Source organism: Labrus mixtus, chromosome 22, assembly GCF_963584025.1.
Source record: "Labrus mixtus chromosome 22, fLabMix1.1, whole genome shotgun sequence".
NCBI lineage: Eukaryota > Metazoa > Chordata > Actinopteri > Labriformes > Labridae > Labrus > Labrus mixtus.
In genome coordinates, this window is record NC_083633.1 from 9,653,313 (window position 1) to 9,667,220 (window position 13,908).

Sequence of the window (13,908 nt, forward strand, 5' to 3'; positions counted from 1 at the left end):
GATCACTGTACCTCCATGTTTCTTTCCCTAATGATTTCATCCCTCATCTCTCCATCCACACCTCCTCTGTACACCATTCCCACTCCTCTCCCCCTTACTCTCCCTCTTTCCTACTCGCATGCCGCTTTGCCCATTCACTTGTTCCCTCTCCTGCCACCTAATGGGCTGCTGTTGCTATGGTAACACGGGACGAACATGCATGCATTCCAGCATGAAAATGACGATAGCTCATAAAATCTCTCTCTTGCGCTCTCTCAGCTTCTCTTTGAAACACACTTTTTACATTAAAGGAAGGTTGTAAAAAGCCATCAACAGAAGAGAAACGACCTGGAACAATATTTGAATGTATTAAAGGAAAGCCCCTTGAGATGCAGCATCTCATTTTCAAGGGGGTCCTACCACAAACACAAAGAAATACACAAACATAGAAAACAGCAATACACAAATACAGACACCTTTCCCTCCACCTCTCCCACCCCACCCAAATTATAAAAGAAGGGAAGATGTATGAACCCCAGATTGATTAACCTGCTGATGAATAATTAAGGTATAAAAAAAAGAAACTGTAAAACATGCATGAATACATGCAAATACAGAAGATTGTAAATAGAGTCCATCTGGGTTTAAAAGATTATCAGACGCTGTTTTTCTGGTAAATGGAAATTATTTACACATTTGATTTATTTTTATAATAATGCACTGCTCCATCATATGTTCATACTTTGAGGGGGGAGTATAACCAGTCTTAAAACATACACAGATTTCATTTCTATTGGATATAATGTAAAAGTGTGATATGTGTCGGTGTTTTCTCTCTAAGTTAATTTCTTTGATTTTTATGGCTCTGGGAAGTAAAGACGGATTAAGTGGGTGTTTGTTCCGCCAGCTTCTTTATTAGAGTGTGAATCGTTTTGAGGAAAATGGGTTATTGCAAGAGTCTGTGGAATTTTTTGGTCCTTTGTTTACACAACTTGCATATTATGCAAATTCCACATCCATGTATAAGGATAGGTTGAATTATGGAAATTAGACTTTAAACCCAATTCCAGGATTTGGGATGGTAAGGAGATTAAATCAGAAAAATCAAGGCATTAGCCAAACTACTCACCAAGTTGATATTGTCCAAATGATCTTCTCATTTTATTTGTCAGGCCTAAAGGAAGCTCAAAGCAGGAAATTTGTTCCCTTAAAGTTAAGATAAAAAGTCCCAAACCCAGAACTGTTCTTAAGATGATCTGTCATATTCAAAGTAACCTCGTATGTCACAAAGTGCTTAACATTCAGAGGGTACTCCTTAGGGATGCACCAGATAGTCAAATAACTACAATCCATCTATCTGAAGCAATATGAGACACCATGAGACCTATAGCTAGTCACGCACGGCAGGAAGACCAAGTCCAAGGTGGGTGGTGGTCTGAGGCAATTGATGTGCCAGACAACACCAAAAAGACAGCGGTTTGAATTTCATATCAAACAAAACATTAGGTCATTTTTACCCTAATACATGATGTTTTTCCTGACCTTAACGATTTGCTGCCTGTTGATATCACTTTTGTCCATGAGGGTTCTAAGCTTTGACTCAGGATTTGTGTGTGTCAAATTTGTGAGTTCAGTTAATTTTTCTTTCTAAATGCCACAATTGCTTATATGATCAAAGCAGGGGTGTGTGAGGACCTCTACTACCATTGCTCGCACTTAAGAATCGATCTGAAACCGTTTAATCTATCTCTCAAGACCTCTTCGTCGCTATCTGTTTCCTACTATGAGGGCCAATTTAAGACTTTATCAGGGACATGTTTTTTTTCCTCTCTTCAGTGACAGCTGAAAGGGTTAACTGATGCCTTTTACAGATTTTTGTGCCGGAATGGATTAAATGAATAACAGAGGAAATATATTTTCTGCCACCTTTTTGTCTACCACTTCTGCCACATGCTGAGAAAATACTGCTGGTCCCTGAGGCTCTCATACAGCAAAATGTAGCAGCTAAAACCATTTTATATCAACAGAATGTTTAAAGAAAGTAAAGAAGACAATCCAGAGCTGGTTCATTATCCTCGTCCTCACCGCCTCACCAGGATATGAACTCAACTAACCTGACAAAATGAGAACTGAGGGGGATATTTAAATCAGCTGACCAAACCAAACCCAACACACAAGCACGTCAGCCAGGTAACTCAAAAGAAAAGAGAAATTAATGAATATAACTTTACTTGTGAACAAACGATGACAAAATAAATCCACTGTGTGTATACTTAAATCAAAAGTTCTAATGAACAAAAGCTAAACCAAACAAATAGCCCGTGTTATTCCTTTAAATGGCTGCAAATAAAAACATGCGAGTGTAGTGGTGAGTTGTGCGGCCTACAACCTTTTACTGTGTGGCTGTGTCCGTCACAATAAATAAAAGCATTGACAGGAAGAAGTATTCCGATATTTAGCATCCACAAAAACAGCAGTTCAGTGTAACAGATACAACTCAACACATACAATTCATGCATTCAAATCCGGGTATGGGCGTAGGCTACAAAGGTAATCCCCTATCACCATTCATTAATAGTCAGGTAGGTAAACAGCTGTTCTTGAGATGTGCATTTCATTTCCTCAATGGGTAGAACGTGTATCAATACCTGGGTGATACCAATAACTAAGGGATTCACTGAATTTCTGCACAGCAAAATGACAATTAGGTGGAGGCAATAAAACCTAGTCTTGCATCCAATGAATATTGTTGGCCTGCATATAAGTACAAAACTATAATCAGCTAAATGTACTAAAGAAATCAAACTACTAAGTGTTTTTCTGTTGATTGTGTATATACAGTATTATGATTTATTACTTTTTTTAGGTTTTTAATTCTGATAGAGTTTTCCACACATTATAGACCTAGATCAACAAAAAAATAGGAGGTACTGTACAGTATGTTTGGCCATGGGCTGTCGCTGGTCCTTATGTTTGCACTGGTAAAATAGATCCCTAAATGTTACTGATAGTTGCTGCAATGCAGAGATATACTGATGGGTGTGCTGGCAGGGGAAAGGAACAGATAAAATGAGAGATGGAAAGCGAGCAGAATAGTGAGTAATGCATAGACGTTGAAGACTGGAGGGGTTGAGAGCAGTAAAAACACTAAATTTGATGGCAAAAACAAATGCATGATTGGAGACATATACTGGCTACTGCTAAGGCCTCAGCATTCAGTGCAGGGATGCCTTGGGGCTATTATCATGCATTGCTATGACAATGCAGGGTCCAAACACAACTGAGCAAATCACTGTAAAAACAAATTCCATTATCATTTCCCGTATGCATTCCCAGTTCAATTTAAGATAACAGAGGTTTGTGGTGATTGATTTTTGAATGAATGACTTCCTGGAGACAGATGGGTAGTTGTGATTCGGTGCTTTCTTTCCACTCAGTGTATTTGCAGAATGATTTTTCTTTCTGGTGTCAACACAAATGAGCATTTATCGGCAGGCTGGAAAGAAATAGGTGCAAATGGAAGAAATGCCTCTTCCCCTCCATCAGGAATTTTTTCTTCCTTGATTCTATTTTTGGCTTTTTAGTGAGTAGTTAGAGGGAGGCTCCAAGAGTAAGTCAATCTGTATGAGATCCCATATTAAAATGTCCAACTTAAGAACAGAAAAAAAATCTTTAATGCCTGGTACAAAAATGGTTTTGGTCTCTGTAGATCCTTCATGTCAAATGCATGAGGGGTGGTTTTAATTTAACTCAACAGCATAACTTATAATGGCTTAAAGTTTGGCATAATTATGAGTCAGTGACTGGTCTCTGCCAGGCCTTACTTTATTAACTTTATCACTCACTGAACTTTACCTCTCAGCTGTGTTTTTGGTGTTGGTGCTTTTAGAGTATCTGTTGTGCTTATATTGTAGAAATAATATTGCTTGCTATTCAGTTTTTGTTAACCAATAGGACATCCAAGACGTCTATGCTCCAGCTTTTTAAGTGAGTTGGAATTGTCTGTTTGATCAAATATGTGGTGGCACTGATGAGCAGGTACCGTTCATTTGAAGTAACCTGGTTTGTTTCACACCTACCTCTTCCTTGGGACATTAGCGGGAGCTAACAGCAAGTCAGCTACATTCCACAAGCTCTTTTAGCTTCTGTAGTCCAATGAATTAACAAATCCATATAACTACAACCTCGAAGAGAACCTACTTTTTTGTAATTTGCCAACAACTGAGTTAGCTAAGAGCAAAGACTGAATGGCTTTGAAAATTCTGCATTTCTTAACGTTCTCCCTTCCAGCTCCACCCTCTTTTCTACATGTGGTCACTTGTGGCCCCAAAAACTAACATGGTGACAGCAAAAATGCCAACTTCAAGGGTTCAAAAAGGTAGTCAACAGACAGAGTGGTTTTGAGTTTCTCTATTAGCTCTGCAACTGTTTTGGTAACTTAAACTGTAAAACAATATGTGAAATCATGAACGTAACTACAAATGGGCATTGAATACCATTTTAGTGGGTAATTCAATAAAAACATAATATCTTGAATCAGAAGTTTTAAGGGTGGTGGGTGTTCTTTGCTAACACACAGCGCATGTTTATTTGTCACATGCGTCATAGATCAGAGAGTTGCATTGAGATTGTGGATATTCACAGACATTCAGTGACGTACAGCGATGAACCCACCCCGTTTTTGTTTTTTCTCTCCACTCATCTCCTCTCTCCTGCTAGGTGACATTTAATGTTTGCACCTCAGCAGAATGCTAACAGAGCCCTGCAGCCACTGGGAGGGATGGAGGAAAGAGAGACAGTGTTGGGTTCATATGTTTTATTTTTTTTGAGTGTTAAACAGAGCAAGTAGAAGAGAAGAACCAGAAGATGAGCCACTGAACCTAACCTTTAAGGAGGGGGAATAACCAGGAGGAGATACTTTGAGCAGGAAAACAGAGAAATGTGAAAGGTCGGAAGAGACTGAGGATGACAGAGGAAGAGAACTAGATGAGTCAGAATAGGGGACACGTGGCAGATAAAGGGGGCTTCATATACAAGGAGAAGTAGGTGCCTGAAGTGCTGTACTGACGCCATGTGGTTCCTGAAAGGTCATATTTTGAAGGTCAGGGCCACAGATGGGCTACCATATTTGGGATAATGAGAACATGTCGGTTTGCCCAAACAAAGTTTAATGTTACACAACTGGTTTATTTGTAATAGGATAAAGTGTGATAATGAAATATATCATTGTCAAATATGTAAACCATGTATGGGAGTACCTTTCCTGGTTTAAAAAAGCAGCAGGGTTTTGGGCCACCACTCTCCTTATGACATGTTCCAGGAAGGTCTATGCAAAGTGAAGTCCATCTCCACCTAAGAAAAACCTTTTCACCGCTTTAGTTCTTGTATTTAAACCACTTTCAGATTCATGAATGTGTTTACAAAGTTGTTGTTTTTTTGTGGTATATTAAGTTGGGTACGGATGGATACAGAATGTTTTGACATTTAGCTGACATTTATTATCCTCAGCAACTTGAAATAAAACAAACTGTGTAAGCTTTTTTTCCCGTGGTTCCCCCGCCAACAATAGCAAATAGTTCGAAAAGTTCAGACACACGGTTACTTTCTCCGTCCCTTTGGCCCTTCTCTGGTCCTAAAGGAAAAGCATGGGTAAAAGAAGTAATCAAGAGCTAAGTGGAATGATGGATGCAATTTTGGGAACAAAATGATAAAGTAATTGAGGAGTGATGGTTCGAGTCGGTAGGGAATTGAGATGTTCTTGAATTGGCAGAAGTTGATTTCCCCAAAACTGTTAGTTATGAACACAATAAACCACCTCATTGCTATGCACACACGAGCAAACCCCTGCATACAGGTGAAGTTGTGTACCTGGACCCCACTTTCTTGAGAACACATTATAAACAATGATGAATAGCCTCATGCCTTTCACATCTCTGTGAAACAACAAGGAACAAAGAAGCTGCATGCCAAAACAACATACATTATATATACCATGCATAAAACATCCTTCACAGCATGAAGAACATGGAGTTAGCTATAGCAGGCTGTCAGAGGTGACGGCTAAACGTTTTGATGATGAAGCTCTGAAGTTCATGCTGATAAAATACTTCTTGTGGGTTTTTGTCAGGCGTTTATCCCTCTGTGCATTACTAACACATTTATATTGGTAGGCCTATAGATATATATATTTTTTAAGATTTATTTTTGGACTTTTTGTGCCATTAATGGAGAGACAGGAAAGTGGATAGAGTTGGAAATCAGGGAGAGAGAGTAGGGAATGACATGTGGGAAAGGAGCCACAGGCTGGATTTGAACCTGGGCTGCCCGCTTTTAAATACTATAGCCTCCAGACATGGGGCGTGCACACTAACCACTGGGCCACCGGCGCCCCTATATTGGTATATTTTGTAACAAATGTGTGGGAATATTTTTTTTTATCATGTCTATTGGCACACAATGCATATCACCAGTTCCTTCCCTTTTCCTGGTGTCTTTTTATTTCTCTTCAGTCTTTCTATCAAACCTTATTTCTTCCTGTAGCTACACTCAAGGTGGTAATATCCCAGAGTGCAGTGCATCTGTTTTAGTTGCCTCCGGTGTGAGAAATTAGACCTATTTCAAAAACAAGACTCAATATATATGCAGGCTGTATCCTGCTTTCATCATTAACTGCAGGATAATTGTGAGTATTCTTTTGATCACTTTATGGAATGTATAGATGAGATAGACAGGCAGAGCAATAAAGAAAGTGGCTGCAGCAGCATTAAGGCAAAAGAACTACTGTTGCAAGGAAAATGGAGAGTTATGGAGATAGAGAGAGAGAGCAGTGAAAGAGGACGAGCAGGGGGTCTTGCGAGCACCAGCAGGAAAGGTGGAACTCGCTTTAAAGTGCAAATTGATTAGAAGGGCTAGCAGCTGGGAGTGTGTGTGTTGCTGCTGCACAAGGGGTCTATAGGTGCATTAAAATGTGTTTCTGTACTGTGCATTTCATAGCCAATGAGCGCGTGCATGTATTTTTCTGACCGTGTGTCCCCGCAACAGTGTGTATGAATTTGCTGAGAGGTGGTATTGTTGACTGTGTGTAACTTCAGTTATGTGTTTTCTTCTGCAAACCTGAAGAAGCAGATGTGTGAAGGTGCGTAGCTTCCTGCATGGATGCGCTTGAAGGTGTATGTGTCAGTGGACATGCATGCATGTGTGTATGTGTGGGTGTGTTTTGCAGACAGGAAGGCATGGTCTGGATAATGGGGAGACAGAGGGCTCTGGTCTATTGGTATTCTGGCTCTCATATCTGGCATACAGAGGGAGAGTCCGTGATTGTGTGACACAGACAGAGAAGGAAGCGAGGAGAGGAGAGAAAGCTGAGATGAGCAGTCAGAGATGTGGACAGAGAGGGGGGGGGGGGGGAAGGGAGGCAGAGAGACACACTGTAAATGGAAAACAAAAGGGAGAGAGAAAGGTGAGGGCAGCAAAAGAAGGAATAATAAAAAAAACCCTGCCCCAACCTGTAACCCAGAAGAAGAATCCTCTTAAAAAAAATAATTGATGTCAGCAGTATGTTATCCTAAACCAACAATCACTCATTACTGTTAAGCCTGATTCTTTCACCTTACAGTGTACAGCTTGTTCCTCAAGATTAGGGGGAACGACTTTAAAAAAATAAAGATATGAAGATGAAAGAAGAGGAAAAAGTAGAGGATAAAGTATGTTTATTTGGCCTTATTTTACAAACAAACACAGACACACACTTCAGATATACAACAGTGGTACATTCCCCTTACAATTTTAGTATTACAAATATATCTATGTATTTCAAATGTGGTTTAAAGTCTCAGGTGCCACCTTGGTTAAGGAACACACAAACGGACTAAAGCAAATCCACTGAGTACTTTCTCATTGTCATACCCAGACCCCTAGGGCCATTTATCTACATTTGCAGCTCTATTACAGGTCTATTATAGTTAGTACGGTCAGCCACTGCAAAGGGTAGCTGCAATATAATCTCCACATGAGGGGACCAACCTCCCAGAGCTGTGATGTCATTCACATCTAAACTCAGATGTCACCTGATGGCTGGGGGATACAGCTTAAAGGTAATAGCATAGGCACACGCATTTACAGTAAAGAGACCCTAACACGTGCAAGGAACATTCTGGCACATTAACACAATATGCACATAAGTTATGAGCATGCATCTCCATCCAAATGAAAGGAATAGAAGCTGAGAAGTGCCATAGGGCGTTAAAAGGTGACGGATAATTAGCATGATCACTTTCCTCATGCTTCCTTACTCTCACACTACTTTGTCTCCAGCTTTCTGTGTCTTTGCTTTCTCCCTTTTATCCTCTCTCCTCATCTAACTTCCACACCTAGTTCTCTCTTCTGCCAATAAACCTGCAGACAGAGAAGAAGGGGGGGGGGGGGGGGGATACAAGCTGAGAGGAAGAAGAGAGGGAGGGAGGTAGAGGGGAGCAGAGATGTGATCTCTCTTCAGGGTGCAAGACCCAGAGAGAATCGGAGCGACAGATACAGTACGGAGAAGCTTTCAAATTCAGAGAGGATTACCAGGTATCCTTGTCACATCCACAGTGCCAAATCATCCAACACAGATCCAAAACCTGACAGCTATGAAGACGGAAATATTGCTTTTTTACTTGTAATCCCTCTGTAAAATAGAGCACGAGGAGCGTGCCAGGATGTTTCACCCTCCTTAACTCTATTTTAACTTCCTGCACTTAGAGACTGATGGATTAAGAGTCAGAGAGATGGAGAACAACGGGCAGACAACTCTGAAAAGTGTCATTTTTTTTAACAGGCCAGAACCGTCTGAAGCTGAAAACTTCAACTGATAAAGGTTGACAGGTGAAAGAAAATTGCCTTTCTTCCACAACTCATGATTACAGTAATATTCTTTAAACATTTGTTTAAACTGCATCTTTCAGTTTACGTCTAAACTTTGGCTTTCCAAAATACATGTATTAAAACGACCATCTTTTTTTTTTTTTTTTATCTTGATTTGAACCTGGACTCAGCATTTCTATTTTTTCTTATTGTTTCTCTTTTAACCTTGTTTTCTCTTTTTCCTGTCTGTAAAGCATTTTGGCCAGCCACATAGTTTTTAATAGAAATGACTTGGCTCAAAGCACCTGCCAAGAACTCTGTCTATGCACTCGCTGACACTACATGCAGAGCAGCATGCTTTTCCTTTGCATTGAATAAAATAACACCCAACCTTTTTTTGCAATAAAAGCAACCTTAAAGCATACAAAGTCACCTTTTTAGGGTAAATATTAATAGCTCCTTGAAAATAATATCTTTGTGTGTGTGTGTGTGTGTGTGTGTGAGAGAGTGTGTGTATGTTCAAGCTGCACTGTCAGAGTGATCATCACATTTCAGACCAGACACACGTTGACTGAGAGACACACACTCACGCATTCTCGCAGATGTATAATGCATGCAGGAGTGCACAAAACACTGCGCAACAGTGCTTATGCCTTGTTAGTGTACAGCCTTAAATGACCTCATCCACCCACTCACACAAAACAAATGGTATCACTGTTACTCCAGCAGGAGAGAACAGTCTTCAACACTGTTACACACACATAAGCACACAGCCCTAAGGACAATCTGAGGTAACTACATTTGAAGAAAAACTCCACATTAAATTTCTTTTGTTTGAATCAATAATATGAAACTTCCTTAGTTTGTTGCAAATTTAATGCAACATCACACCTTGTCTACTGTTAGTTGCAACAAACCCTGCAACCTTATTTTTAAAGGAACACGCAACGAAAGTGTCCCATTGTACAGATACTTCAAAATGATTCCAGGAGAGGATTTGTGGTAAATATATAATTTAAAGGCACAATATGCAATAGCAAAAAAATAAAATATACCCTATGTAGATATGTTGTGGAGTAAAGACTTTCTACAAAAAGAGTGATGTAAAACTCCTTCTGGATTTGTTGGTCTCGGCTCTGTATTCATATGGACTGAATGGCGCTTCCTTTAACTGTTTATGTTTTGCTCAGAGGCACAAATATGTTTTTTCTGACTGTTAGCCCTTCTACCACGTGGGGCGAGGAAGACGGCCCAGCCCACTCAGGGAAGCTGTTTCTAGAAGCACAATGACAGAGTATCATCGTAAGAGAACAACTGAAGGAGCTATCATCCAGCCACCTTTTGTGGAGCCGTTGGTTCCTAGGGGGCTTCTGTTAGACAGCCACGGTTTGCTTAGCCATCTTGCACCTGCTAATGGGTACTGTTTAGTTACGGCAACTAATGCTGTTTGCTGTCCTGGTGTGGATTTCCCAATCAGTAAGCCTCTTCTCCACTGCAGCAAATAAAAACTTCAATAATAATATGTATCACTGTCACTATGGGAGTAGCTAAACACCCAACACACCGAGCTGGGGACAACAGCAAAGATAGAGACTGACTGCTTAATGCTAATTTACTGTATGGTCACTAACATAACAAAACAATAGCATGTTAATGACTGACAGATAAGAGACCACAAGCAAAATCCCAATCATAGCTACAATACCAAAACTGGAAAGTGAAAAGTCTTAGAATAACTTAGGATAGCCTGCCCTGCTCATAGTGTAGAATGGGAATTATATATTTAATATTACTAGATTATAATGAATGATGTAGTAGCTCAGTCCGTAGGGACTTGGGTTTGGAACTGGAGGGTCGCCAGTTCAAGTCCCGATGCGGACCTTGGTCTGGTAGCTGGAGCTGTGCCAGGGCATTTCCCGAGTACTGCAGAGGTGACCTTGAGCAAGGCAACGAACCCCCAACCGCTCTGGTGTGCTCCCTGTGTAGCAGTGTGTAGCAGCCCCACTCTGACGTCTCTCCACTAATGTCCACAGATCCTGTTTGTGCATGTGTGTGAGAAGCATGTCTCTCAGTGACAGAGTGGAAAACACAAGGATTAATGAAGTGTATTAAATAAAATAAAACTGTCTACTTCACTTGATGCAGCTTCTAAATGTGGAGTGGATTTTAAGTACTGTATATTCTTTTGGGAGTTTCTATTCTTAAAATACATCATAACTTATTAGTGTAATATATTTCATAATAGAAATCCAACACTACAAAGTTTCTAACCAAAGCCATTTAATCCACTGAGAAAAAAAGTACAATACCCTCTGTTAAGACCTTATAAAGATTAAGTCGACAGAACTAAAGGAGTAACATAATACATTTGTGAAATAAAAATAAGAGGGAAAAATACAGCCAGAGTTTTACAAATGTTTATTTACAATACACGTAATCTAATCACAAAGCAATTCCACACAGTCATTTGGCAATTAAATAAAATAGTTCACACAAAAAAACAAGAACATGTTCTAACAAAAGTGAAGCTAAAGAAAAGCACCCAACTGGAAGACAAAAGACTTCAGGCTTCTCACAAGGCCAAATGAATAAACAAATCCCCTAACTCTAACTTTGAGTAAAAGTAGTCTGACCTGTTGTAAACAAAACACAATGCTAAGCTCCCTGACTTACCACAGAGCTCAAATCTGCATGTTTTTCAATCACACCGGACAACACACACAACATACAAGTAGCACCATCAACCTGTAGTCTGAACAGAATGAGAGACCAAAAAAAAAACACAGTCCAGTCAGGATGTAACACCTGTAATGTGGTGGATAAAGTGTCAACATTTGATTAGATTTTTATTCCACTTTATTGCATTTTCTTGGTCTTATATTGAATATAGTATGTGCCCATCATCTCGGTGATAATATACATGTTGAAAACTAGTTACTTTCTACAACTGTTTTTGAAGGACTCTGCATTTAAGTCTTGTGGCGGGTGAATAATATTTTTTGCTGGTATTATTTTTGGACTTACCAGCCACTGGCAGATAGATTGAAAAGTTAGTTTTTAGAATCTACTAAAAAAATTGGTTGCAGAATCATGTTTTGACTTTAACACTCATATGCTGTTTTAGCTCGGCCTTAGAGAGAACTGCTAGCGAAACAGGACGGGAGTAAAGGGGGGAGGATGGAGACAGGAGGGGAGGAGGGAGCTGAGAGAAGGAGGAGTGTCTGAAGAGAGCATTGTTTGTGATGAGAAAATCTGCTGTGAGCGTCGTATAGTAATAAGCCTTTAAAGCCACTGTGACAAACTTTCATAACGTGTCAATCTTGGCGACCACTGTGTACAAAGTTATACCTCCTCTCTTTGCTGTTCCTGCACTGAACATGAGTAAGTAGTGTTTCCTGACAGAAAGCTCATCCTTCTTTCTAAGATTGACTTACCGTGAATATTTGCCTCTACAAATGGAAGTAAAGACTGTTTTGCGGCATGCTGTAAATGACTTTGTCCTCGGCAGGGTATCAGACTTAACGTATAACAATAACTATTTCTAATGGTTGTCACATACAGGCTTCTAAATCATTCGTCAACAGCCATTCAATTTAATCTCAACCGGGCAGACAGGAGTGTCAAAGTCAAATTATCTACATGTAGGACTCTTCAAAGGGAATGCAGGGGAACCAGTTTTGTGTGTGAAGTGTGAAATATTAGTGTGCTTCAACAAACTGAGTAGTGTGTTTAATTTATGGAGGCGCACATTCAAACTGGCCCATGAGATTGGATTACGGCTGGAGGAGTGCACAAGCATCAATGAGCCACATGTTTTCTAAATGGAAAGCATGACGCACAGTTGATTAAGTGTTGTATCGTCAGGCATGATTTGCAGCTTGCTTTGAAGTGATAAAATAAAAATAAAAAACATGTGTGGTGTGTTTTGTTTGTTCTTTGCATTTTCCACCCAATACCTGTGCTGTGTGATTCAATGAAGTTAAGAAGTTGACAAAATGTTAAGTTTGAAATTCAAATAGAAAGACGACACTTTGATGTTCCATTAATTTGCTGCTTTAGTTACTTTTGAATTAAAGTGGCATTTGATCCGTGTACTTCTTTCACCAGGGGGGGCGAGTGAGAAAATACCGTGAGATATTTCTTAAATGCGGTTGAACCGGCTTTTTTGAAATGGATTCTTGATACAATATTGCCTTTTTAAATCTGCTGTTGGAAGGTGAAATTACTTCAGATGAGCTGCAAATGTTTCCAGAGGCTGCAAGCACACTGAGCCCCAGATAGTGCATTGAAGAGCATCAAAAATGCATTGGTCTCAGTAGGAAAAGCTCAACCAGATCTCAATACCACTAAAGCACAGACTCTTACCTCCTCTCTGCAGAAAATCCAGTAATGTGTTACCTATGAAGAGCAATAAATGTGCGCTGTATCACAAATCACACGGATCCCATAGTCTGCGTGTTATTTAGTTATTTATGCCTCATGGAGAAATTGCCCTCTGTTCCTTTCAAGCAGCACTTATTAGTGTCGCATATGGAAGATTTCTCCCCTCAGGTTGTCATGCCAATGTGGAAGAGCAGTGTGAGGTTTTAAATATGTTTGACTGGAAGGGAAAGAAAGTGCGAGGAAGTGTGTTTGAGGATTTGATCATTTGTGCATGTTCATGAGAAGGGTATCGGTGCGTGCATATTACTGCTTATTACATTATAATAGGAGTCATGCTTCTGTGATTAACTCGTGCAGCCATGGGAGATGAATCGAGAGTGTCCTTGGGTTCGGAAGTATTCAGACTGTGTGCGTTTGTATGGTGCCTGTACCTCAACGCAGCTGAAGAATGGTGTGTGTCTTCTGCAGGCCTTCTCAGCAAGTTGTGGGAAATCGGTGCAAAAAGAGAGACAAAGAAAATGGAGGGGTTAGTGAGAGAAGATGCCCAGACATGAAAGCCTGCCGTAATGGAGATAATAGGCTCTGGATCGACGAGTGGAGGCCAGTAAATTAATGGGCCCTCCTTGACACAAAGTCCATTTGTTAGTTTTGAAGCGTCGTGACAGTTAATTACTGAGGGTTGGCTTCAGTGGACCACTCCACTTA